The sequence below is a fragment of the Ranitomeya variabilis genome, chromosome 8, assembly GCF_051348905.1.
Source record: "Ranitomeya variabilis isolate aRanVar5 chromosome 8, aRanVar5.hap1, whole genome shotgun sequence".
In the NCBI taxonomy this organism is placed as follows: domain Eukaryota; kingdom Metazoa; phylum Chordata; class Amphibia; order Anura; family Dendrobatidae; genus Ranitomeya; species Ranitomeya variabilis.
The window spans coordinates 196851162-196866762 of NC_135239.1; the positions used below are offsets into that span (position 1 = coordinate 196851162).

The 15601-nt window shown below is 40.4% G+C and overlaps 1 protein-coding gene across 8 annotated transcripts in view; it reads right to left on the bottom strand.

Annotated features, from left to right (window-relative positions):
- The window catches only part of MAGI1 (membrane associated guanylate kinase, WW and PDZ domain containing 1), a 446025-nt gene that overhangs the window by 166970 nt on the left and 263454 nt on the right, over positions 1 to 15601 (bottom strand). The gene's annotated exons all lie outside the window — the stretch shown is intronic.

Consider the following 15601-nt stretch of genomic DNA (forward strand, 5'->3'; position numbering starts at 1 on the left):
AACATGAGAAGTCAATGTCAAGACAATTACTGGAAGAGGGGCACTTGGGTCAACTTAGGGTCCCACTAGAGTTGAGTACAACTCAACTCAAGTTGGCCATAGACTTGACAAATTTTTGTTGGCACAGAGGAGTCTTGACTCCTACAACAACAAAACGGCAGATTGGGAGTATGGATTTCAACATACTCAATCTTTTTCTCCTTGTGGGTCAGAAACAACTGTCAAAAGGTGATTGAAATGAGCGAAAAGCCAACAATTGCCGTACGAGTTTGTAAATATGTCAGAAGTTACCATGAACATGCAAACACTCTTATTAAGAAATTCATATCCATTATGCCAGCATACAACTGCTCGTTGTTGGCAGCACATGAGATATGTTGCCAAGACAATGTGGGGCCACACAAGATACAGTGGTTGTATTAAGGATCATTCTTCACCATACAGTTTTTGTTGTCATGTACAAATGGGCCAGTAAAGGAACGCCAATTGACTTGCATATAATCAGACCATCTACTCTTAGTGGGTCTGAAGGCTGGCCATACACATCACACAGCTGTTGGCAAATTGTTCTCTCGGCCAACAGCGCTCTCTCCCTAGTCCCTCACCACCATAGACATGCCTGCTCACTTCGGCCAAGCATGCATGTGATCTCAGTAGGTAGACGGGAATAAACAGTTGCCAGTCTTATCTGAAATGAGCAGTTAAAATTTGCTCAGATGCCTTTCGAGAGTCTGATGGTCAATCGGTTTGGCCGATATGAATCTAATTTGTATAAACCCAAGTGGACTCCCACCTCTCCATACTGAATATATACATACTTTACTTAATGTATGGGGGGCTGTTGGCCAAATGTTAAAGATAGGTTTCTATCTATGAGGACAAGCAGACTGTTTTCCAAATCTTTTCGTTAGAGGAAGTCCAAAAAGGAGGTACTACAACATGACTGTTCCTACCATTTTCCCTAAAGTTTCCTTCCACAAATAACATACTTCTACGTAAGAGGGTCTGTGGTGATGTTGGACAAGACCTTCTTGGTTGGAACTTGACAAATGCAACATCTCCATAGAGTCTGAATCATTGTGTTTGGAATAGTTTCTCCTACAGTCCAAAAACATTTGAACATCAATGGGTTTTCCTAAAATGTAGCCTCCTCTTGTGTGTGTGCATTGCAGCAATAAAGTGAGTGTAAAATGTTTTCTGTAAATTAACATGTTGTATTTTCTAACACTTTCTAGGTCCAAACTGCATCCATACCAGATGGAAAGCTAAACCTCACGTAGATGTCAACGAGCCTTTTTGGATAAACTCACACCCTTGTGTTTTGATGCAACAGTGTGAACTCATCAGAAGTGCATCAAAAACACACAAACACACATGGTAAAAGTGCTTTTTATACATTAAACTGGACTTTGTTCTCTTGAATAAAGAAATTGTGTTTATGAACAAAATAACGGCTCAGAAGCAAGTCAAAATGTAGCAGTATGGTGCTTCAAGTAATAAAGGAAGAAAACCAAGAAAGAATATTAGCAGTCTGATAAAAACGAGTTTTTATGTGACACATGAGACCATCACAAAGAAGACATATACAGCTCTAATATTCCAGGATGACTTATCATTCACTGAAGCCCATAAGAGCTTCCACAATTGAAGAAGTGAATATTACCCAAGGAGATTAAGCAATTGGTTGTGATCGTCTATGCAATTAACCCAAAATGTTGGGTTGGTAATAAGCATACTCAAGATTTAGGATTACCGCCATTTCTCTAGGCAACACCCGAAACATGCATGATTGTCTGAGCTTGCATGTTTATTTCAAGAAGACCCGCTGCCAGAGACGCCTGTCCATTTCATGTCAAACATACACATTTATAGCGTTGTATGAATAAATACAAACATATATAAACTCATGCAGAAATATGTGGCTTAGGCCTTTTGGCCAGTTTGCATAAATGGACGCCATCAAATGATGTAACCTCGTGACCCAACTAAAAAAATTGGCTAAGTGTGTTGGTGTCACTAGCAGAACTGGGTATTGATGTAGGGCAGTGTTTCCAAAACTCCAGTCCTCACGGACCCCACAGGTCATGTTCTCAGGATTTGCTTAGTATTGCACAGGTAATGGAAGTATCAGCAAGGCCTCAGGAATTCTCTCACCTGTGCAACACTATGGAAATCCTGAAAACAAGACCTGTGGAGTCCGTGAGGACTGGAGTTTGGGAAACACTGATTTAGGGTCTTAACGGCTACATCAACCATAACCTTAGAAGATGCTTTGGGTTTAAGATGACACGTTGCAAAAAAAAAAATCTTTGCATGGAGTTTGCATTTTCTCCCGATGTTTGCATGAGTTTACTCCACATTCTCCAATTCTCTTCCAAAGAGAAAACAATATACATCACTAAACCAGGACAAGGGTCCATATGGATGATGACAATTTCTATACCGCGCGGTGGAATATGCTATAAATAAAAATAAAAAGATTGAAAATTACACAATTTAACTGGTAGACATGATAAAAGTATAAAGGTGCAATTCAAGCTAAAGCACCAAGTTACGACTAGTGCCAGGCCTGGGTTGTGCACCTCTTCCTAGTGCTCAATCAGATGGGTAACCAATTGTATGTAAAACAAATTCTGTCAAGCACAATTAATCAAACAAATCCTCCCAAGAATTTTGTGCAAAAAGACAATATAATATAAAGTAAATATTTATTTTATTGAAAAATTATAATATTAAAATGTATATAAGATAATTAATATAACAGCTGATAGAAGCACATATAATAATCAATATCTAGATATGGGAACATACAAAAATTACATTAATACAAAAATCCAGGTGATGCAATAATAAAATATAAAAAGCTGACACAAAGGACCCCTAAATAAATATATACACTAACAATACAGATTTAATATATATATATATTGCTGTGTAAAAAAACGGTTACACAGGAGTATTGCAGCCACAAAATGTATAAGTACCAAAGTGCACTAGTGCTGAATAAGGAAAACATATATGTCCTAGAATAACGCCACGCCCCCCGGAAGAAGGCTAAACGCCGAAACGTACGTAGGGATCCAGGAGCACTTGGGTATGATGAACTTTTTATAATTTCGCATATGTACTCTGCCAGGCTATTGCAATTTTTGTTTATTTAGCACTACGACACTTTACGGGTTCCCAGCTGTGCCTCACACAGATAACACACAGCCACAGGCATTGCAGCACATTGTATAGGCTTTTCAGTAGTGTCTTATATGGATAGTTCCTCTACAGGATACATATATAGGTTCCTAGAGTATCTGATATAGGTTTTTTATTAATAGATTTTTTACACAAACTTAGTTATCACTGCACTTTTAGCACTTTCTTGTGGTTGTTCCACACTTTGTGTAAATTTAGTTTGCTGCTATGCACATATTATTGCACTTTATTTGCAATTTGCACTTTTATTAGATGTTTTTTTGGCTTTATTCTAGGATATCTACAAGTGGCTAAAATCGCAAGTGGGCTAAAATCTTCAAATTTATTTCAGCAACATATAGACAGAACAGCTTAGTCAGTAAAACCAACGCGTTTCCACCAGAGGGTCTTAATCCTCTGGTCGAAACGCGTTGGTCTATCTAAGTAAGTTGTTCTGTCTATATTTATGTCCTTGAAAAAAACTTGACAATTTTAGCCCAGTTACAGAGTTCCTTCCAGTTAACCTTTCATCGATCTTGTCTAACAAGTTCATGTGTCCTTGCACCTGTCTGAGGACTACACTTCAAGACCGGTGAGCGGGAATCCCTGTTGCCCATTTTCCCAGAAGCATGTTTCAAACTCTCACTTTACACGGCATAATATAAGGTAGTGGTCTCTAATCTTTTGATAAACTAGGATTTTGAGTTTCAAAACAGCTGGAATGACAGAGGTTGGAGAACATTGATATAAGATATGTTTTAGGCCCGTTGGAAACATCAGTGTTTCGCGATCGGTATAGACTGACGCATAGACTGATTCTGTCAATTTCGGGCAAAGAGACCCATGGTCAAATATGCCAATAGCTTACCTAGAATGTTCCTCTAAATGAAAACACATTTTGGTTTGGTAGGACGATGGTGAATCCAGACAACTGTAACTTACACCTCCCAATACTTGCAGCTTCTACGTTTCATTTGGCCCAGCATTTTCACTCTTTTCTTGTGTTGAAATTTTATTATTTTACGTCTCCTAGATGTTGTCACATGTCATTTTTCGTTTGTAAAATAAAGTCGACGATTTGACAGCTGTGACAGATTTTAACAAATGAAATAATTCCCCTTGGGAGAACCACAAACTCACATCCAAAACTACAATAACTTCCAGACTGCGGAATTCTAAACTTTTCTTACACTTAACTGAATATACTAGTGCAGGTAGAGACATCATCACGTCAAACACTTCGAGCCAATATGATTTTTTTTATGATTTTCTCCAGAATTTCATTGTCTAGGTTTGAGATAAGTTGAAAGGAATAGGTTACATTGTAACAACTCAAAAAAAGCCTGATAATTTGATAGAATGGCAGATGCATAAGAGGCAATGAGGATGGATCAATTTATCGATCGGTTTATTGGATTGAGTCATATTGCATAACTCTATAACATATAACCAATCTTCACTTAACTGGTGCAAAAATTCATTTTAGGATCAACCATTTCATGTAGATATTTTTTTTTTTTGCCTAGGTCTGACAAAGTCAAAGGAGATGAGCCCTATAGACTAGTTTTCGGAAGGATTGACCTCAATCAGATCAAGATGTCAGGGAGTTCTTTTGCGAAGTTTGTTGGAGCAGAAACTTTCCCAAAACAATGAGTTAAAAAATCATAATTTTGATTGGAGAATTGGAGACACAATAAAAAACCTAGTGTGAACACACCATTAGAGAGGGTTTTATTCCACTCAACTTGGGATGTTAACTGAGCACTGATCAGTTGACCTCTCGAAAGATTATGTCGGGGGAGAGAAAGTTTTGACCTGTTGATTTTAATGAGACGCCCCTTTTGTTATCCAGGAGATAAACTGCTACCAGAGTAGTCTGACAGTGGCTTTCACATATTTCGAGTCAAGCTTTCCGGTCTAGTGCTAAATCAGAAGAGATAGTGGCCAGTCAATCGATGGATGGGGGGCTTTAACCAAGCAGGCACTAAAGAAGGATCAGAAAGGTTGAATTTTAGCCAACTCAATCATTTGCTTCTCCACCTGTCCCTACTGATAAACATACCTATTTGATGGGAATGGTGAACAGACATCTGAAGCGTTGTTTTGCATTTACGTCCATAAAGCTCCAGACGTTCAACCATTGTGTCCACAGAACTGTATTGCCAGAAGGGAGCAGAGAGTGTCCTTCAGGCTTCTCTCTGGCCAGTATCCCTTGCACTGCTTTTTGGATCATCGGTTAACGTAAACAACCGGAAAAGCTTCCAAGCCTAGCCACTTTTGTTTGCTCAGTAAAGAGAGGTAATTTCACCCAGGTAGAAAAGTCATCGGAAGCTGTGAAAATCAGAATATCTAGAGACTAAACATTTTTCCTTCAGCCTTGAAATATTTCTCGCCCCAGGTTGTTAGAAATTATATTATTTCACGTTAATCTGAGAATAGTAACAAATATGCCTGAATTCACCTTCTAATTGTCTTCAGTGATTAACACCTGGTTAATAGTAACAAGGGCTGCAAAACACCTCAATGTGTCACCGTATACTGTATATGTTAATAACGCAAGTGGGAAAAGCAGAATTAATCTCACATAGCATTATAAGCCACACGTAATGAAATGTTTCTTCTGCTTTATACCTTTAAACCTTGGAAATGACAAATAAAAGGAAAAGTGCTAATGAATAATGCTATAGACAATGTCCAGGCACATCACAGGACGACTGTGGAAAAATAAGCTTCCAAGACAGTCATGAATATGATGGGTTCCCGATGGTGCCTCAACTGTGCACCAGACCTAAAATTAAGGACCTTCAAGGAGTTCTCCAATGTATTAAAATTAGGTATTAAAAAATGTAAAACTATATGAACCCCAACTAAGGTTTTAAGATGATTAACTAGTTACAAACCTCATGGGCTTAGAAGTAATATTTATCTATCCTTACGATACCCCACCAATGTCTGGTAAGTAGGGGTCTAGATGCCAGCACAGAATTAAAGGGTTGTGGTGCTTTCCTTCATTATTTACCGAGGAACATCACCATCCACATAGTTGTGGCTGTGCCTATTACTACAGCTCAGTCCTGATCAGACCCCAAACATCGATAATTTATAAGAAGCACAAGGAACTACGGTAAGAGGGATTACCATAAACTATGGGCACAATATTACGGGTCCATACAACATGACTACTATTAACCAAAATCATTGATGTGTTTTATAGCAGCCACATGAACCTGGGGTTTGGAAATAACACATAGGATTATTTGGAAAAGTGTTGTGGGGCACGCTCTATGATCTGTGCAGGGGTCATGGCACAGAGAGGGTAGAGGTGAACTGTGACATCACCTACTGTAAATTGTGTACCCATTTTAATCTAAAAATAGGTAATATTATTATTGTAAATTTGTCTGTAATTATAACTAGATGACTGCTGAGAAGTGGTCTCTATAAAACAGAACGACTTTAGAAGAAGGCCTACTTTCAGCCAACCCCACCAATGTCAACACGCTTGGCAGTTGGCCAACAATCTAGCGTGAAATTGAGCCTCAAGACTGTCCCCAGACATGATGTCGGGGGAGATAAAGATCCACCATGTCCAATTTCAGATTGCTGATCCAGAGGAGTATGGCAGCGGCACTCTCGTAAAAGTGGCAAAAAAATAATGGTTCGGTTGACAGCTATCTAAAATGTGAGGTAGGGTTTAAGTCCATAAGATTTCAGATATTTTTAGACAGATCGTGACAACAAGAATTAAAAAAAAAAAATAGTAAAAAATCTTTCAAAATTTATTTAATATAAAAGGAAGGTATTGATAAAAAATAAAAGAAAATGGTGTACTTACACGCTCTAACCCTTGTGGCTCCAATAACAGGACACTCCGTCGGTCTCCTTGAATGGCTTCACAAGTTAGATGACTGGAATGGAACATCATCAAAGGCAAATCAAATGAGGTCCTGCTTCAAGTACCTGACAGCTGCAGCCAATCACAGGACTCAGCAGAACAGTATATCATTGCTTCCTATCCTACTGAAAACCAATGTAGCCTAAGTAGATTTTTTACCATAATTTTTGCCTATGCTTTTTTACGTTGGTCAACCCATTTAAACATCAGCACATTTTCTGAGCACATATTCCCTACAAGAAGAAAAAAAAGTAACCGCTCAAAATGATGAACTAAGCCGAAACTCCGATGATATAGAGCTGCTCATACACCTATGGCCATTAGATGGCTGTCGGCAGTACGACTGTCCAGTCAACAGCCGTCTCAGCTGACTCTTCCATACACAGGAGCTAAGAAGTATAGTTTCTCCTTGCGAAGAGTGACATGATAATCATGTCGAGGTGAGGAGACTTAAAGCCGCAATGCTCCTCTGGGAAATATGCAAATAGTCTCTTCAGAGAGGAAGAGGACTAGAACTCTAGTGCCACCTCTTGGAAGTAGCAATCCTAACAGTCAATGTTGACCCTTTAACGAGCCTTGTCACAAGACTTAGGATAAAAGCCAAACCAGAATCTCAATTTGCAGACACTGTGTTTCGGGGTATTGCCCCTCGTCAGTGCAAAGTGGAGATCTGGTTTGGCTGATTGAGAGCCGTCTGACCAGGATCCAAGAAGTATCGTTTCTCCTTGCGGAGTGACATGATAAGCATGTCGAGATGAGGAGACTTAAAGCCGCAATGCTCCTCTGGGAAATATGCAAATTGTCTACTTGACTTGATGTCAAATTGTCTCAAATTGAGATTCTGGTTTGGCTATTATCCTAAGTCATGTGACAAGGCTCGTTAAAGGGTCAACATTGACCATTAGGATTGCTACTTCCAATAGGTGGCACTAGAGTTCTAGTCCTCTTCCTCTCTGAAGAGACAATTTGCATACACAGGAGCTCTCACTCGGTCGAGTGCTCCTCTGTTCTCTACGAGAAAGTCGCCAACTAACTCATCAGCCTGCAGTTTATCTCAGGAAGAACAAGGCCCCTGAAATCGGACATGCCCGATTGTCATCTTCCCAGACCATCATTTGGCCGATGCCTCCATACACATGATTAGACCATCAGTCGAATCCGTCCATATCGGTGGGATCGGCAGACATTAGTCTAATGTGTATGGCCAACTTTACTGCCTCTCAGTGTTTCCCATAGTGAAATAATCACAATTTTTTTTATAAAAATATCCACATTGCAGCTGCTTGTAAAATCTCCAATTTCTTGCAAAACAAGCAGGTCACACAGAACAATGTACTGTGCGGCAATGTAATTCGCATTTAACGATGATTGTTCTACAAGACTGACTTCAATAGCTCCATTTTCTACACTGATTTTCATTGGCTTCACCAAGTTATTGTAATGTAACATTCTCTTTTCCGTGATATTTAACTTAAACCATACGTTCAAAAAAAAAAAAAATATAGAAAAAAAACTAAGTAATTACACGACTTTTGATGCGAGTCTATTGTGCTCCGAGATTTCGCCAGCATGCAGCCGAAATAAGTTCAATGGGAAACTTTCATTTAAAAATACAGCCATTAAATATGATTTACACGCCCAGCTTCTTGTGCAATTAACATAACAAACAATTCTTTCCTTTATTTTGCCAATTCAATTTCTACCGTTGGAACGTGCCAAGCGTAGAGAGCGGGCAACAGAAGCCGTTGGTGTGTGCCTAGAATAGGCGCAGCATTGGCAGCGATTATACATGCCGTTCGCCAACGTCCAGACAAAAGCACTTTGACACCATTTCTGGACAGGTCATTGTGTTAAAAAAAAGCAAGTAAATGATTAAGATTTTGCAGAGGAGGGAAACCCCAAGAATTCCTTCCCCAAGGTCTTCTAATATGAAGGATTTTTGAGACATACACTCACCGGCCACTTTATTAGGTACACCATGCTAGTAACGGGTTGGACCCCTTTTGCCTTCAGAACTGCCTCAATTCTTCGTGGCATAGATTCAACAAGGTGCTGGAAGCATTCCTCAGAGATTTTGGTCCATATTGACATGATGGCATCACACAGTTGCCGCAGATTTGTCGGCTGCACATCCCAAAGATGCTCCATACAAGGCAGGATGGATCCATGCTTTCATGTTGTTTACGCCAAATTCTGACCCTACCATCCGAATGTCGCAGCAGAAATCGAGACTCATCAGACCAAGCAACGTTTTTCCAATCTTCTACTGTCCAATTTCGATGAGCTTGTGCAAATTGTAGCCTCAGTTTCCTGTTCTTAGCTGAAAGGAGTGGTACCCGGTGTGGTCTTCTGCTGCTGTAGCCCATCTGCCTCAAAGTTCGACGCACTGTGCGTTCAGAGATGCTCTTAGGCCTACCTTGGTTGTAACGGGTGGCGATTTGAGTCACTGTTGCCTTTCTATCAGCTCGAACCAGTCTGCCCATTCTCCTCTGACCTCTGGCATCAACAAGGCATTTCCGCCCACAGAACTGCCGCTCACTGGATTTTTTTTCTTTTTCGGGCCATTCTCTGTAAACCCTAGAGATGGTTGTGCGTGAAAATCCCAGTAGATCAGCAGTTTCTGAAATACTCAGACCAGCCCTTCTGGCACCAACAACCATGCCACGTTCAAAGGCACTCAAATCACCTTTCTTCCCCATACTGATGCTCGGTTTGAACTGCAGGAGATTGTCTTGACCATGTCTACATGCCTAAATGCACTGAGTTGCCGCCATGTGATTGGCTGATTAGAAATTAAGTGTTAACAAGAAGTTGGACAGGTGTACCTAATAAAGTGGCCAGTGAGTGTATATGTATGCCTACAGTATTTTCATAAAACTATATTATATTGCTCCAAAGCATCTAAAATAATAAAAGTGAAACATCTTTGCACATCATTTTGATTAAAAAAAAATCCATTGTTTTGAGTCAAGAGCTTCTATACAGACCTATGATGTTTCCATGGTATCAGACTACAAACAAACCATTTGTGGTCAGATCCTGGGAGTCATACCGTTCATCTGTGAATTATTTCTACCTAAAATAAATTTGTAAATTTGTCGGCTTACAAAAAAAAGAGAAGGACAGATAGAAGAGAGTGTGACTGCATGATTGGGCTACTTTTTATCCGAAATTGTGCCTTTAGCTGCTTTTGTCACACTCATGTGTTTCATCCGTACTGTCAACATTGGCAGTTGTTTTCATTTTTATTTAATGGATCAATAGTACACATAAAAATAAGAAACTTTGTAACATAGCTCAGAGAAATTTGCTTCTTTCTCCTCCAGGACTGATCTTTCACTCTCAATTCAGGGTAAAATCTGTATTCAATAAAGACAAATAAGAGATGACAGTTGGTGCTCATAAAGGTCTATGGAGAGGGGAGGAGCTAGAGGCAGACACAGACGTTCTAGGGAGGAGCTAGAGGCAGACACATACATTCTAGGGAGGAGCTAGAGGCAGACAGACATTCTAGGGAGGAGCTAGAGGCAGACAGATGTTCTAGGGAGGAGCTAGAGGCAGACAGACGTTCTAGGGAGGAGCTAGAGGCAGACAGACATTCTAGGGAGGAGCTAGAGGCAGACACAGACATTCTAGGGAGGAGCTAGAGGCAGACACAGACATTCTAGGGAGGAGCTAGAGGCAAACACAGACATTCTAGGGAGGAGCTAGAGGCAGACACAGACATTCCACTGCAAGTTCTCCTGAAATGACAAGTACAATTCTCTGTAGAACTTTATGAGCACCAACTGTCATCTCTCTAAGTAATGGGAAAGTCTGTAATCATTGAAGACATATTTTACCCCTCCAATGAGAATTTTCAGAATGAAAAATCACTCCAAAGGCAGAAAGAATCAGATTTATCTGCTAATATTTATTACAAAGTTTCTTATGTTCATGTGTACTATTAATTTATGGGAAAAAAATAAAATGATGGTTACTTTTTTAGATACTGTACATAGCAGAAACATCAGCCAAACCCACCAATTTTTGCAAGACTGGTCACCTATCTAATGTGTATGGGGGCTTCGCCAATCTACCCAAACAGATGATGTTGGGGGGGAATAAGGTCAGCGCACAGTTTGGATCAGCGGAACAACTACTGTTCCAAACTGTCAATCAACTTCTGATTCTTCGGTTTTTGTTTAACCCCTTAATCCCGTATGACGTACTATACCGTCGAGGTGGGGTGGGCCTTAATTCCCGGTGACGGTATAGTACGTCATACGCGATCGGCCGCGCTCACGGGGGGAGCGCGGCCGATCGCGGCCGGGTGTCGGCTGCATATCGCAGCTGACATCCGGCACTATGTGCCAGGAGCGGTCACGGACCGCCCCCGGCACATTAACCCCCGGCACACCGCGATCAAACATGATCGCGGTGTACCGGCGGTACAGGGAAGCATCGCGCAGGGAGGGGGCTCCCTGCGTGCTTCCCTGAGACGATCGGTACAAGGTGATGTACTCACCTCGTACCGAACGTCTTCTCCCTGCAGGCCCCGGATCCAAAATGGCCGAGGGGCTGTATCCGGGTCCTGCAGGGAGCACTTCCGGGTCGGAGCAGGCTGCAGATGAAAGCTGCAGCCTGCACGGCTGTAAGTGAGATCGGAGATCTCACAGAGTGCTGTGCACACTGTGAGATCAGCGATCTGTAATGTCCCCCCCTGGGACAAAGTAAAAAAGTAAAAAAAAAAATTTCCACATGTGTAAAAAAAAAAAAAAAAAATTCCTAAATAAATAATAATAAAAAAAAAATATATTATTCCCATAAATACATTTCTTTATCTAAAAAAAACAAACAAAAACAATAAAAGTACACATATTTAGTATCGCCGCGTCCGTAACGACCCAACCTATAAAACTGGCCCACTAGTTAACCCCTTCAGTAAACACCGTAAGAAAAAAAAAAAAAAAACGAGGCAAAAAACAACGCTTTATTACCATACCGCCGAACAAAAAGTGGAATAACACGCGATCAAAAAGACGGATATAAATAACCATGTTACCGCTGAAAGCGTCATCTTGTCCCGCAAAAAACGAGCCGCCATATAGCATCATCAGCAAAAAAATAAAAAAGTTATAGTCCTGAGAATAAAGCGATGCCAAAATAATTATTTTTTTCTATAAAATAGTTTTTATCGTATAAAAGCGTCAAAACATAAAAAAATGATATAAATGAGGTATCGCTGTAATCGTACTGACCCGACGAATAAAACTGCTTTATCAATTTTACCAAGCGCAGAACGGTATAAACGCCTCTCCCAAAAGAAATTCATGAATAGCTGGTTTTTGGTTATTCTGCCTCATAAAAATCGGAATAAAAAGTGATAAAAAATGGTCACGTGTCCGAAAATGTTACCAATAAAAACGTCAACTCGTCCCGCAAAAAACAAGACCTCACATGACTCTGTGGACCAAAATGTGGAAAAATTATAGGTCTCAAAATGTGGAGACGCAAAAACTTTTTTGCTATAAAAAGCGTCTTTTAGTGTGGTTTCACACTTGCGTTTTTATCTGCATGCGTTTTTTAAAAAAACCGCATGTGTGAAAAAAATGCATGTAAACGCGGTAAAACGCATGCGTTTTTATAGAAAAACACAAGAAAACAAGAAAAAAACAAAAAACCCTAACCCTACCCCTAACCTGAAATACGTGGCACTGAAATATACGTTTATATACGTATATACGTATATAAGTGCCACGATATTTCAGTGGCCACGTATTTAAGTGCCACGTATTTAAGTGCCACGTATTTAAGTGCCACGTATTTAAGTGCCACGTATTTAAGTGCCACGTATTTAAGTGCCACGTATTTAAGTGCCACGTATTTAAGTGCCACGTATTTAAGTGCCACGTATTTAAGTGCCACGTATTTAAGTGCCACGTATTTAAGTGCCACGTATTTAAGTGCCACGTATTTAAGTGCCACGTATTTAAGTGCCACGTATTTTTCAGTGCCTGAAATACGTGGCACTGAAATATCGTGGCACTGAAATATCGTGGCACTTAAATACGTGGCACTTAAATACGTGGCACTTAAATACGTGGCACTTAAATATCGTGGCACTTAAATACGTGGCACTTAAATACGTGGCACTTAAATACGTGGCACTTAAATACGTGGCACTTAAATACGTGGCACTTAAATACGTGGCACTTAAATACGTGGCACTTAAATACGTGGCACTTAAATACGTGGCACTTAAATACGTGGCACTTAAATACGTGGCACTTAAATACGTGGCACTTAAATACGTGGCACTTAAATACGTGGCACTTAAATACGTGGCACTTAAATACGTGGCACTTAAATACGTGGCACTTAAATACGTGGCACTTAAATACGTGGCACTTAAATACGTGGCACTTAAATACGTGGCACTTAAATACGTGGCACTTAAATACGTGGCACTTAAATACGTGGCACTTAAATACGTGGCACTTAAATACGTGGCACTTAAATACGTGGCACTTAAATACGTGGCACTTAAATACGTGGCACTTAAATACGTGGCACTTAAATACGTGGCACTTAAATACGTGGCACTTAAATACGTGGCACTTATATACGTGGCACTTATATACGTGGCACTTATATACGTGGCACTTATATACGTGGCACTTATATACGTGGCACTTATATACGTGGCACTTATATACGTGGCACTTATATACGTGGCACTTATATACGTGGCACTTATATACGTGGCACTTATATACGTGGCACTTATATACGTGGCACTTATATACGTGGCACTTATATACGTGGCACTTATATACGTGGCACTTATATACGTGGCACTTACATACGTGGCACTTACATACGTGGCACTTACATACGTGGCACTTATATACGTGGCACTTATGACTGTCAGAAAATGTTCAGTAAACGGTTAGGGGTGTGTTTGGGTTAGGGTTTCAGGTAGAATTGGGGAGTTTCCACTGTTCAGGCACATCAGGGGCTCTCCAAACGAGACATGGCGTCCAATCTCAATTCCAGCCAATTCTGCGTTGAAAAAGTAAAACAGTGCTCCTTCCCTTCCGAGCTCTCCCGTGCGTCCAAAAAGGGGTTTACCCCAACATATGGGGTATCAGCGTACTAGGGACAAATTGAACAACAACTTCTGGGGTCCAAGTTCTCTTGTTATCCTTGGGAAAATAAAAATTTGGGGGGCTAAAAATCATTTTTGTGGGAAAAAAAATGTTTTATTTTCACGGCTCTGCGTTGTAAACTGTAGTGAAACACTTGGGGGTTCAAAGTTCTCACAACACATCTAGATAAGTTCCTTGGGAGGTCTAGTTTCCAATATGGGGTCACTTGTGGGGGGTTTGTACTGTTTGGGTACATCAGGGGCTCTGCAAATGCAACGTGACGCCTGCAGACCAATCCATTTAAGTCTGCATTCCAAATGGCGCTCCTTCCCTTCCGAGCTCTGTCATGCGCCCAAACAGTGGTTCCCCCCCACATAGGGGGTATCAGCGTACTCAGGACAAATTGGACAACAACTTTTAGGGTCCAATTTATCCTTATACCCTTGTGAAAATACAAAACTGGGGGCTAAATTTCATTTTTGTGAAAAAAAAAAAAAAAAATTATTTTCACGGCTCTGCGTTATAAACTGTAGTGAAACACTTGGGGGTTCAAAGCTCTCAAAACACATCTAGATAAGTTCCTTAGGGGGTCTACTTTCCAAAATGGTGTCACTTGTGGGGGGGTTTAATGTTTAGGCACATCAGGGGCTCTCCAAACGCAACATGGCATCCCATCTTAATTCCAGTCAATTTTGCATTGAAAAGTAAAATAGCGCTTCTTCCCTTCTGAGCTCTGCTATGCGCCCAAACAATGGTTTACACCCACATATGGGGTATCGTCGTACTCAGGACAAATTGCACAACAACTTTTGTGGTCTAATTTCTTCTCTTACCCTTGGGGAAATAAAAAAATGGGGGTGAAAAGATCATTTTTGTGAAAAAATATGATTTTTTATTTTTACGGCTCTGCATTATAAACTTCTGTGAAGCACTTGTTGGGTCAAAGTGCTCACCACACATCTAGATAAGTTCCTTAGGGGGTCTACTTTCCAAAATGGTGTCACTTGTTAGGGGTTTCAATGTTTAGGCACATCAAGGGCTCTCTAAATGCAACATGGCGTCCCATCTCAATTCCAGTCAATTTTGCATTGAAAAGTCAAATGGCGCTCCTTCCCTTCCGAGCTCTGCCCTGCGCCCAAACAATGGTTTACACCCACATATGGGGTATCAGCGTACTCAGGACAAATTGCACAACAATTTTTGGGGTCCAATTTCTTCTCTCACCCTTGGGAAAATAAAAAATTGGGGGTGAAAAGATCATTTTTGTGAAAAAATATGATTTTTTATTTGTACGGCTCTGCATTATAAACTTCTGTAAAGCACTTGTTGGGTCAAAGTGCTCACCACACATCTAGATAAGTTCCTTAGGGGGTCTACTTTCCAAAATGGT